The 12,872-nt window shown below is 41.4% G+C and overlaps 1 non-coding gene across 1 annotated transcript; it reads right to left on the reverse strand.

The window, feature by feature from the left end:
* Nucleotides 1-8,235: 8,235 nt before the first annotated feature.
* Nucleotides 8,236-8,343, reverse strand: LOC130951717 (small nucleolar RNA R71). The gene has a single exon (XR_009074077.1). It is a non-coding gene; the product is annotated as a small nucleolar RNA R71 (small nucleolar RNA).
* Between the last annotated feature and the right edge of the window lie 4,529 nt (nt 8,344-12,872).

Raw genomic sequence — 12,872 nt, forward strand, 5'->3', positions numbered from 1 at the left:
TCTGAATGGAGCATCATAGGTATTTTCTATGATGGTCTCTCTGAACTATCTAAGATGTCCTTGGATAGCTCTGCTGGAGGATCTCTTCATCTGAAGAAGACGCCTGCAGAAGCTCAAGAATTGATTGAAATGGTTGCAAATAACCAATTCATGTACACTTCTGAAAGGAATCCTGTGAACAATGGGACTAGTCAGAAGAAAGGAGTTCTTGAGATTGACACTCTGAATGCCATTTTGGCTCAGAACAAGATATTGACTCAACAAGTCAATTTGATTTCTCAAAGTCTGTCTGGAATGCAAAATGCACCAAACAGTACTAAGGATGCTTCATCTGAGGAAGAAGCTTATGATCCTGAGAACCCTTCCATGGAAGAGGTGAATTACCTAGGAGAACCCTATGGAAATACCTACAATTCTTCATGGAGAAATCACCCAAATCTCTCATGGAAGAATCAAGAGAGACCTCAACAAGGTTTCAATAACAATAATGGTGGAAGAAACAGGTTTAGCAATGGCAAGCCTTTTCCATCATCTTCTCAGCAACAGACAGAGAGTTCTAAGCAGAATACTTCTGACTTAGCAACAATGGTCTCTGATCTAATAAAGACCACTCAAAGTTTCATGAATGAAACAAGGTCCTCCATCAGAAATTTGGAAGGACAAGTGGGTCAGCTGAGCAAGAAAGTTACTGAACTCCCTCCTAGCACTCTCCCAAGTAATACAGAAGAAATCCAAAAGGAGAGTGCAAAGCCATAGACATGGCCGAATATGGAGAGGAAAGAGAGGAGGAGGACGCCACTGAGGAAGACCTCAGTGGGCGTGTACCAATCTCCTCTGAGTTCCTCAATGAGGAACAATGGGAATCTGAGGCTCAAAATGAGACCATAGAGATTCCATTGGAATTACTTCTGCCTTTCATGAGCTCTGATGAGTATTCTTCCTCTGAAGAGGATGAGTATGTCACTGAAGAGCAAGTTGCTAAATACCTTGGAGCAATCATGAAGCTAAATGACAAGTTATTTGGAAATGAGACTTGGGAAGATGAATCTCCCTTGCTCACCAAAGAACTGGATGACTTGTCTAGGCAGAAACTGCCTCAAAAGAGGCAGGATCCTGGGAAGTTTTCTATACCTTGTACCATAGGCACCATGACCTTCAAGAAGGCCTTGTGTGACTTAGGGTCAAATGTAAACCTCATGCCCCTCTCTGTAATGGAGAAATTAGGGATCTTTGAGGTGCAAGCTGCAAGAATCTCATTAGAGATGGCAGACAATTCAAGAAAACAAGCTCATGGACTTGTAGAGAATGTTCTGGTAAAAGTTGAAGACCATTACATCCCTACTGATTTCATAAGTCCTAGAGACTGGGAAGTGCATGGATGAATCCATCATCCTTGGCAGACCCTTCCTAGCCACAGCAAAGGCTGTGATTGATGTTGATAGAGGAGAGTTGATCATTCAAGTGAATGAAGAATCCTTGGTGTTTAAGGCCCAAGGATATCCCTCTGTCATCATGGAGAGAAAGCATGAAGAGCTTCTCTCAAAACAGAGCCAAACAGAGCCCCCACAGTCAAACTCTAAGTTTGGTGTTGGGAGGCCACAACCAAACTCTAAGTTTGGTGTTGAAACCCCACATTCAAACTCTAAGTTTGGTGTTGGGAGGTTTCAACACGGTTCTGAGCATTTCTGAGACTCCATGAGAGCCCTCTGTCAAGCTAATGACATTAAAGAAGCGCTTGTTGGGAGGCAACCCAATGTTTTATAGTTAACTATTTTCTTTTATTATTTTATCTTTTTTGTAGGTTGATGATCATAAGAAGTCACAAAAACAATGAAAAAAGCAAAAACAAAATGAAAAACAGGAAGAAAAATAGCACACCCTGGAGGAGAAGAAGCTGGCGTTCAAACGCCAGTAATGCTAGCTGTTGGGCGTTTAACGCCCAGTCTGGCACCATTCTGGGCGTTTAACGCCAGAAAGGGGCACCAGACTGGCGTTAAACGCCAGTAAAGGGCAACAACCTGGCGTTAAACGCCAGGAATGGGCACCAGCCCGGCGTTTAACGCCAGAAATGGCTCAAAACGTGATTTTGAGCAACATTTGGTGCAGGGATGACTTTTCCTTGACACCACAGGATCTGTGGACCCCACAGGACCCTACCATCACTCTCTCTCTTCTTCCCCCATTCTCCAATCACCTCAATACCTCTTCCCCAAAAACCCTTCACCTATCAAATCCCATCTTTCTCTTCACCACTCACATCCATCCTTCATAAATCCCCACCAACTTCACCCTTCAAATTCAAACCACTTTCCCTCCCAAAACCCACCCCTCATGGCCGAACCTTTACCCCCCTCTCTCCTATAAATACCCTTCTTCAACTCTTCATTTTCACACAACCTAAACACCCTTTCTTACCCTTCTTGGCCGAACACACTACCATCTCCCTTCTTCCTTATTTCTTCTTCTTCTACTCTCTTCTTTCTTCTTTTGCTCGAGGACGAGCAAACATTTTAAGTTTGGTGTGGTAAAAGCGTTGCTTTTTCGTTTTTCCATAACCATTATGGCATCCAAGGCCGGAGAAACCTCTAAAAAGAGGAAAGGGAAGGCAAAAGCTTCCACCTCCGAGTCATGGGAGATGGATAGATTCCTCTCAAGGGTGCATCAAGACCACTTCTATGAAGTTGTGGCCTTGAAGAAGGTGATCCCCGAAGTCCCCTTTTCACTCAAAAAGGGTGAATATCCGGAGATCCGCCATGAGATCCGAAGAAGAGGTTGGGAAGTTCTTACCAACCCCATTCAACAAGTCAGAATCTTGATGGTTCAAGAGTTCTATGCCAATGCATGGATCACAAAGAACCATGACCAAAGTGTGAACCCGAATCCAAAAGAATTATCTCACTATGGTTCGGGGGAAATACTTGGATTTTAGTCCGGAGAGCGTGAGGGTGGCGTTCAACTTGCCTATGATGCAAGGAGATGAGCATCCTTACACTAGAAGGGTCAACTTTGATCAAAGGTTGGACCAAGTCCTCACAGTCATATGTGAAGAGGGCGCACAATGGAGGCAAGATTCAAGAGGAAAGCCGGTCCAATTGAGAAGGCATGACCTCAAGCCCGTGGCTAGAGGATGGTTAGAGTTCATACAACGCTCAATCATCCCCACTAGCAACCGGTCCGAAGTTACCATAGACCGGGCCATCATGATCCATAGTATCATGATTGGAGAAGAAATAGAAGTTCATGAGGTTATAGCCCAAGAACTCTATAAGGTGGCAGACAAGACCTCCACTTTGGCAAGGTTAGCCTTTCCTCATCTCATTTGTCACCTCTGTTATTCAGTCGGAGTTGACATAGAGGGAGACATCCCCATTGATGAGGACAAGCCCATCACCAAGAAGAGGATGGAGTACACAAGAGAACCTTCTCACCATGAGATCCCTGAGATTCCTCAAGGGATGAATTTTCCTCCACAAAACTATTGGGAGCAACTAAACACCTCCCTAGGAGAACTAAGTTCCAACATGGGACAACTAAGGGTGGAGCATCAAGAACACTCCATCATCCTCCATGAAATTAGAGAAGATCAAAGAATCATGAGGGAGGAGCAACAAAGACAAGGAAGAGACATTGAGGAGCTCAAGCACTCCATAGGATCTTCAAGAGCAAGAAAGAGCCGCCATCACTAAGGTGGACCCGTTCCTTGATTTCCTTGTTCTTTATTCTTCTGTTTTTCGATTTTTTTATGCTTATGGTTATCCATGTTTGTGTCTTGTGATCATTAGTGTCTTAGTGTCTATGCCTTAAAGTTATGAATGTCCTATGAATCCATCACCTTTCTTGAATAAAAACGTGCTTAATTGAAAAGGAAAGAATTGCATGAATTCTGAATTTTATAATAGTTTAATTGGTTTGACGTGGTGGCAACACTTTTGTTCTCTGAATGTATGCTTAAACAGTGCATATGTCTTTTGAATTTGTGGTTCATGAATGTTGGCTCTTGAAAGAATGATGAAAAAGGAGACATGTTACTGAGGATCTGAAAAATCAATAAAATGATTCTTGAAGCAAGAAAAAGCATTTCAAAAAAAAAAAAAAAGAGAGAAAAAGAAAAAGAAAGAATAAAGTTGTGATCCAAGGCAAATAAGAGTGTGCTTAAGAACCCTGGACACCTCTAATTGGGGACTTTAGCAAAGCTGAGTCACAATCTGAAAAGGTTCACCCAATTATGTGTCTGTGGCATGTATGTATCCGGTGGTAATACTGGAAGACAGAGTGCTTTGGGCCACAGCCAAGACTCAATAAATAGCTATGTTCAAGAATCATCATACTTTACTAAGAGAATCATTAACACTATCTGGATTCTAAGTTCCTAAAGAAGCCAACCATTCTGGATTTCAAAGGATAGAGTGAGATGCCAAAACTGTTCAGAGGCAAAAAGTTAAAAGCCCCGCTCATCTAATTAATACTGATCTTCATAGATGTTTTTGGAGTTCATTGCATATCTCTTCTTTTTATCTTATTTGATTTTCAGTTGCTTGGGGACAAGCAACAATTTAAGTTTGGTGTTGTGATGAGCGGATAATTTGTATGCTTTTTGGCATTATTTTTAGTATGTTTTTAGTAGTTTTAGTTTAGTTTTTAGTATATTTTTATTAGTTTTTAATTAAAATTCACTTTTCTGGACTTTACTATGAGTTTGTGTGTTTTTCTGTGATTTCAGGTATTTTCTGGCTGAAATTGAGGGACCTGAGCAAAAATCTGATTCAGAGACTGAAAAGGACTGCAGATGCTGTTGGATTCTGACCTCCCTGCACTCGAAGTGGATTTTCTGGAGCTACAGAAGCCCAATTGGCGCGCTCTCAACGGCGTTGGAAAGTAGACATCCTGGGCTTTCCAGCAATATATAATAGTCCATACTTTGCCCAAGATTTGATGGCCCAAACCGGCGTTCAAAGTCACCTCAAGAAATCCCAGCGTTAAACGCCGGAACTGGCACCTAAATGGGAGTTAAACGCCCAAACTGGATTAAAGCTGGCGTTTAACTCCAAGAAGAGTCTCTACACGAAATTGCTTCATTGCTCAGCCCAAGCACACACCAAGTGGGCCCGGAAGAGGATTTTTATGTCATTTACTCATTTCTGTACACCCTAGGCTACTAGTTTCTTATAAGTAGGACCTTTTACTATTGTATAGAAATCTTTTGATCACTTTTAGATCTCTAGATCATCTTTGGACATTTTGTTCTTAGATCATTGGGAGGCTGGCCATTCGGCCATGCCTAGACCTTATGCTTATGTATTTTCAACGGTGGAGTTTCTACACACCATAGATTAAGGTGTGGAGCTCTGCTGTACCTCGAGTATTAATGCAATTACTATTGTTCTTCCATTCAATTCCACTTGTTCTTTTACCAAGATATCACTCGTTCTTCAACATGAACAAGGTGACTGACAACCATTCTTGTTCTACAAGCATCTGAGGCTTAGTGAATATCTCTTGGATTTCTGATTGCATGATGCATGGTTGATCGCCTGACAACCGAGTGCTCGCCTGACAAACGAGCCAGCCATTCCGTGAGATCAGAGTCTTTGTGGTATAGGCAAGAACTGATGGCAGCATTCAAGAGAATCCGGAAGGTCTAACCTTGTCTGTGGTGTTCTGAGTAGGATTCAATGATTGAATGACTGTGACGTGCTTCAAACCTGTAACCTACTGGGCGTTAGTGACAGACGCAAAAGAGTTATTCTATTCCGGTAGGGGAGGGAACCAAACCGGTGATTGGCAGCACTGTGACAGAGTGTGTGCATTAGCTTTCACTGCGCGGATGGGAGGTAGCTGCTGACAACAGTGAGACCCTACACGAGCTTGCCATGGAAAGGAGTAAGAAGGGTTGGATGAAGACAGTAGGAAAGCAGAGAGACGGAAGGGAAGGCATCTTCATGCGCTTATCTGAAGTTCCTACCAATGAATTACATAAGTATCACTATCTTTATCTTTTATGTTATTTTCGTTCATCATCATATACATTTGAGTTTGCCTGACTAAGATTTACAAGATGACCATAGCTTGCTTCAATACTAACAATCTCCGTGGGATCGACCCTTACTCACGTAAGGTTTATTACTTGGACGACCCAGTGCACTTGCTGGTTAGTTGTGCGAAGTTGTGTAATGCCATGGTATTGAGCGCACCAAGTTTTTGGAGCCATTACCAGGGATTATGAGAGTTGTGAAAAAGTATAGTTCACAATTTCGCGCACCAGCGTACCTTGTTGATGGCGCCATTGATGATCACAATTTCGTGCACCAAGTTTTTGGCGCCGTTGCCGGGGATTGTTTCGTGTATGGACAACTGACGGTTCATCTTGTTGCTTAGATTAGGTAATTTTTTTTCAGAATTTCTTTAAAAATGAATTCTAGAGTTTCATGATGATCTGTTGAAATCTGGCTGGTTGAGAAGCCATGTCTAATCTTATTGGACCGAGGTTTCAACTTATCTATCACAAGAGCTTGTTGATTTCTATCAAACTTGCGATTGGAGCAATGATCTGCTGAGGCTTGGCTGGCCATTGGCCATGTCTAGTGTTTTGGACCGAAGCTTTCTTTGAAAGCTTGGCTGGCTGTGAAGCCATGTCTAATTCCTAGACCGGAGTCTTAGACTAGCATTGCAATGATTCCTGGAATTCAAATTAAGAATTCTGAAACCTTCATTTTCTATTTTCATATAATTTTCGAAAAAGCACAAAAAAATTTCAAAATCATAAAAAACCAAAAAAGATTTTATGTTTCTTGTTGAGTCTAGTGTCTTATTTTAAGTTTGGTGTCTTGCATGCATTGTTTATTTGATCTTGGTTCTATTTTCAAGTCAATAGTATAGGAAACTGAAGATTCAGAACATGCAGCAGAGGAATTACACAGAAAAAGCTGGGCGTTCAAAACGCCCAGTGAAGAAGGACAGACTGGCGTTTAAACGCCAGCCAGGGTGCCTGGCTGGGCGTTTAACGCCCAAAAGGGTAGTGCATTGGGCGTTAAACGCCAGAATGTGCACCATTCTGGGCGTTTAACGCCAGGATGGCACAAGAGGGAAGATTTTGTTTTCAAATCAATTTTTTTTTTCAAGTTTTCAAAGTTTTTCAAAATCAAATCTTTTTCAAATAAAATCTTTTCAATCAAATCTTTTTCAAAATCAATTTCTTTCCCTTTTCAAAGATACTTGCTAACAATTAATGATTTGATTCAACATTTCAAGTATGTTGCCTTTTCTGTTGAGGAAGGTTTAATGTTTGAATCATATCTTTTCTTGTTATGCAAGTCAATAATTTTTAAAATCAAATCTTTTTAAAATTGTTTTCAAATCATACCTTTTCAATCATATCTTTTTAAATTCTAATTTCAAAATCTTTTTCAAAAATTACTTGATTTCTTTCCCACTCTTGGTTTTCGAAAATCAATTAAAGTTTTTTTCAAAATGTTTTCAAAATCTTTCACTTAATTTTCGAAAATTTCTTCCTCTCTTCTCACATCCTTCTATTTATGGAGTACCACTCCTTCTCAATGCACAATTCGAACTCTATCTCACTAAGTTCGAATTCTTCTCCCTCTTCCTTCTATTTTTCTTTTTCTCTGACACCTCAAGGAATCTCTATACTGTGACATAGAGGATTCCATATTTTCTTGTTCTCTTTTCTTTCATATGAGCAGGAACAAAGATAAAGGCATTCTTGTTGAAGCTGACCCTGAACCTGAAAGGACCTTGAAGCGAAAGCTAAGAGAAGCTAAGGCACAACTCTCTATAGAGGACCTGACAGAAATCTTCAAAGAAGAAGAACCCATGGCAGCCAAAAACAACAACAATGCCAAAAATGCAAGGAAGGTGCTGGGTGACTTTACTGCACCTACTCCCGACTTCTATGGGAGAAGCATCTCTATCCCTGCCATTGGAGCAAACAACTTTGAGCTTAAGCCTCAATTAGTTTCTCTAATGCAACAGAATTGCAAGTTCCATGGACTTCCATTGGAAGATCCTCATCAGTTCTTAGCTGAATTCTTGCAAATCTGTGACACTGTCAAGACTAATGGGGTTGACCCTGAGGTCTACAGACTAATGCTATTCCCTTTTGCTGTAAGAGATAGAGCTAGGACATGGTTGAACTCACAACCTAAAGAAAGCCTGAACTCTTGGGAAAAGCTAGTCAATGCCTTCTTGGCAAAGTTCTTTCCACCTCAAAAATTGAGTAAGCTTAGAGTGGAAGTCCAAACCTTCAGACAGAAGGAAGGAGAATCCCTCTATGAAGCTTGGGAAAGATACAAACAATTGATCAGAAAGTGTCCCTCTGATATGCTTTCTGAATGGAGCATCATAGGTATTTTCTATGATGGTCTCTCTGAACTATCCAAGATGTCTTTGGATAGCTCTGCTGGAGGATCTCTTCATTTGAAGAAGACGCCTGCAGAAGCTCAAGAGCTAATTGAAATGGTTGCAAATAACCAATTCATGTACACTTCTGAAAGGAATCCTGTGAACAATGGGACAAATCAGAAGAAAGGAGTTCTTGAGATTGATACTCTGAATGCCATACTGGCTCAGAACAAAATATTGACCCAACAAGTCAATTTGATCTCTCAAAGTCTGTCTGGAATGCAAAATGCACCAAGCAGTACTAAGGATGCTTCATCTGAAGAAGAAGCTTATGATCCTGAGAACCCTTCAATAGAAGAGGTGAATTACATGGGAGAACCCTATGGAAACACCTATAATTCTTCATGGAGAAATCATCCAAATTTCTCATGGAAGGATCAAGAGAGACCTCAACAAGGTTTCAATAACAATAATGGTGGAAGAAACAGATTTTGCAATGGCAAGCCTTTTCCATCATCTTCTCAGCAACAGACAGAGAATTCTAAGCAGAACCACTCTGACTTAGCAACCATGGTCTCTGATCTAATCAAAACCACTCAAAGTTTCATGACTGAAACAAGGTCCTCCATTAGGAATTTGGAGGCACAAGTGGGACAGCTGAGCAAGAAGATTACTGAACTCCCTCCTAGTACTCTTCCAAGCAATACAGAAGAAAATCCAAAAGGAGAGTGCAAGGCCATCAACATGGCCGAATTTGGAGAGGAAGGAGAGGCAGTGAACGCCACTGAGGAAGACATCAATGGACGTCCACTGGCCTCCAATGAGTTCCCTAATGAGGAACCATGTGACTCTGAGGCTCATATTGAGACCATAGAGATTCCATTGGACCTACTTCTGCCATTCATGAGCTCTAATGAGTATTCTTCCTCTGAAGAGGATGAGTATGTCACTGAAGAGCAAGTTGCTAAATACCTTGGAGCAATCATGAAGCTAAATGACAAGTTGTTTGATAATGAGACTTGGGAGGATGAACTCCCTTTGCTCACCAAAGAACTGGATGACTTGTCTAGGCAGAAATTACCTCAAAAGAGACAAGATCCTGGGAAGTTTTCAATACCTTGTACCATAGGCACCATGACCTTCAAGAAGGCTCTGTGTGACTTAGGGTCAAGTGTAAACCTCATGCCTCTCTCTGTAATGGAGAAGCTAGGGATCTTTGAGGTACAAGCTGCAAGAATCTCACTAGAGATGGTAGACAACTCAAGAAAACAAGCTTATGGACTTGTAGAGGATGTTCTGGTGAAGATTAAAGACCATTACATCCCTGCTGATTTCATAGTCCTAGAGACTGGGAAATGCATGGATGAATCCATCATCCTTGGCAGACCCTTCCTAGCCACAGCAAAGGCTGTGATTGATGTGGACAGAGGAGAATTGATCATTCAAGTGAATGAAGAATCCTTTGTGTTTAAGGCTCAAGGATATCCCCCTGTCACCATGGAGAGGAAGCATGAAGAGCTTCTCTCAAAACAAAGCCGAACAGAGCCCCCACAGTCAAACTCTAAGTTTGGTGTTGGGAGGCCACAACCAAACTCTAAGTTTGGTGTTGAACCCCCACATTCAAACTCTAAGTTTGGTATTGGGAGGTTCCAAAATTGCTCTGAGTATCTGTGAGGCTCCATGAGAGCCCTCTGTCAAGCTACTGACACTAAAGAAGCGCTTGTTGGGAGGCAACCCAATGTTATATTTTATCTATTTTTCTTTGTTATTTTATGTTTTCTGTAGGTTGATGATCATGAGAAGTCACAAAATCAATTGAAAAAGCAAAAACAGAATGAAAAAAAGGAAGAAGAACAGCACACCCTGGAGGAAGAACCTACTGGCGTTTAAACGCCATTAAGGCTAGCAGATGGGCGTTTAACGCCCAGTCTGGCACCATTCTGGGCGTTTAACGCCAGAAAGGGGCACCAGACTGGCGTTAAACGCCAGGAAAGGGCAAGAACCTGGCGTTAAACGCCAGAAATGGGCACCAGCCCGGCGTTTAACGCCAGAATTGGCTCAGAATACATTTCTGCATGCCATTTGGTGCAGGGATGACTTTTCCTTGACACCTCAGGATCTGTGGACCCCACAGGATCCCCACCAACCCCACCACCCTCTCTCTTCTTCACCCATTCACCAATCACCTCAACCGCTCTTCCCCAAAAACCCTTCACCTATCAAATCCCATCTTTCTCTTCACCACTCACATCCATCCTTCCTAAAACCCCACCTACCTCAACATTCCAATTCAAACCACTTTCCCTCCCAAACCCACCCATAATGGCCGAACCCTACCCCTCCCCTCACCCCTATATAAACCCATCTTCACTCCTTCATTTTCACACACCCTAAACACTACTTCTTCCCCCTTTGGCCGAAACATAAGCCTCCTCCATCTCCTCCATCTTCTTCTTCTTCTACTCTCTTATTTCTTCTTTTGCTCGAGGACGAGCAAACCTTTTAAGTTTGGTGTGGTAAAAGCATTGCTTTTTGTTTTTCCATAACCATTTATGGCATCCAAGGCCGGAGAAACCTCTAGAAAGAGGAAAGGGAAGGCAAAAGCTTTCACCTCCGAGTCATGGGAGATGGAGAGATTCATCTCAAGGGTGCATCAAGACCACTTCTATGAAGTTATGGCCATGAAGAAGGTGATCCATGAGGTCCCTTTCAAACTCAAAAAGGGTCAACTTTGATCAAAGGTTGGACCAAGTCCTCACAGACATTTGTGAAGAGGGCGCTCAATGGAAGAGAGATTCAAGAGGAAAGCCGGTTCAACTGAGAAGGCATGACCTCAAGCCCATCACTAAGAAAAGGATGGAGCAAACAAGAGACCCCACTCATCATGAAATCCCTGAGATGCCTCAAGGGATGCACTTTCCTCCACAAAACTACTGGGAGCAAATCAACACCTCCCTAGGAGAATTGAGTTCCAACATGGGACAACTAAGGGTGGAGCACCAAGAACATTCCATCATCCTCCATGAAATTAGAGAAGATCAAAGAATCATGAGAGAGGAGCAACAAAGGCAAGGAAGAGACATTGAGGAGCTCAAGCACTCCATAAGACCGTCAAGAGGAAGAACAAGCCGCCATCACTAAGGTGGACCCGTTCTTTAATTTCCTTGTTCTTTATTTTCCTGTTTTTCGAAAATTAATGCTTATGTTTGTCCATGTTTGTGTCTTATGATCATTAGTGTCTTAGTGTCTATGCCTTAAAGTTATGAATGTCCTATGAATCCATCACCTTTCTTAAATGAAAACTGTTTTTATTACAAAAGAACAAGAAGTACAGGATTTCGAATTCATCTTTAAAACTAGCTTAATTAGTTTAATGTGGTGACAATACTTTTTGTTTTCTGAATGTATGCTTGAACAGTGCATATGTCTTTTGAATTTGTTGTTCATGAATGTTAAAATTGTTGGCTCTTGAAAGAATGATGAAAAAGGAGACATGTTACTGAGGATCTGAAAAATCATAAAAATGATTCTTGAAGCAAGAAAAAGCAGTGAATACAAAAAAAAAAACAAAAAAAAAGGAAGAAAAAGAAAAAAAGAAAGAAAAAGAAAGAAATAAAGTTGTGATCCAAGGCAAAAAGAGTGTGCTTAAGAACCCTGGACACCTCTAATTGGGGACTCTAGCAGAGCTGAGTCACAATCTGAAAAGGTTCACCCAATTACGTGTCTGTGGCATGTATGTATCCGGTGGTAATACTGGAAAACAGAGTGCTTTGGGCCACGGCCAAGACTCAATAAGTAGTTGTGTTCAAGAATCATCATACTTAACTAGGAGAATCAATAACACTATCTGGATTCTGAGTTCCTAAAGAAGCCAATCATTCTGAATTTCAAAGGATAAAGTGAGATGCCAAAACTGTTCGGAGGCAAAAAGCTACTAGTCCCGCTCATCTAATTTGGAGCTAAGTTTCATTGATAATTTGGAGTCTATAGTATATTCTCTTCTTTTTATCTTATTTGATTTTCAGTTGCTTGGGGACAAGCAACAATTTAAGTTTGGTGTTGTGATGAGCGGATAATTTGGACGCTTTTTGGCATTGTTTTTAGTATGTTTCTAGTAGGATTTAGTTAGTTTTTAGTATATTTTTATTAGTTTTTAGTTAAAATTCACTTTTCTGGACTTTACTATGAGTTTGTGTATTTTTCTGTGATTTCAGGTATTTTCTGGCTGAAATTGAGGGACCTGAGCAAAAATCTGATTCAGAGACTGAAAAGGACTGCAGATGCTGTTGGATTCTGACCTCCCTACACTCGAAGTGGATTTTTTGGAGCTACAGAAGCCCAAATGGCGCGCTCTCAACGGCGTTGGAAAGTAGACATCCTGGACTTTCCAGCAATATATGATAGTCCATACTTTGCCCAATATTTGATGGCCCAAACCGGCGTTCAAAGTCACCTTCAGAATTCCCAGCGTTAAACGCCGGAACTGGCACCAAAGTGGGAGTTAAACGCCCAAA

The sequence above is a fragment of the Arachis stenosperma genome, chromosome 1 (genome assembly GCF_014773155.1).
Source record: "Arachis stenosperma cultivar V10309 chromosome 1, arast.V10309.gnm1.PFL2, whole genome shotgun sequence".
NCBI lineage: Eukaryota > Viridiplantae > Streptophyta > Magnoliopsida > Fabales > Fabaceae > Arachis > Arachis stenosperma.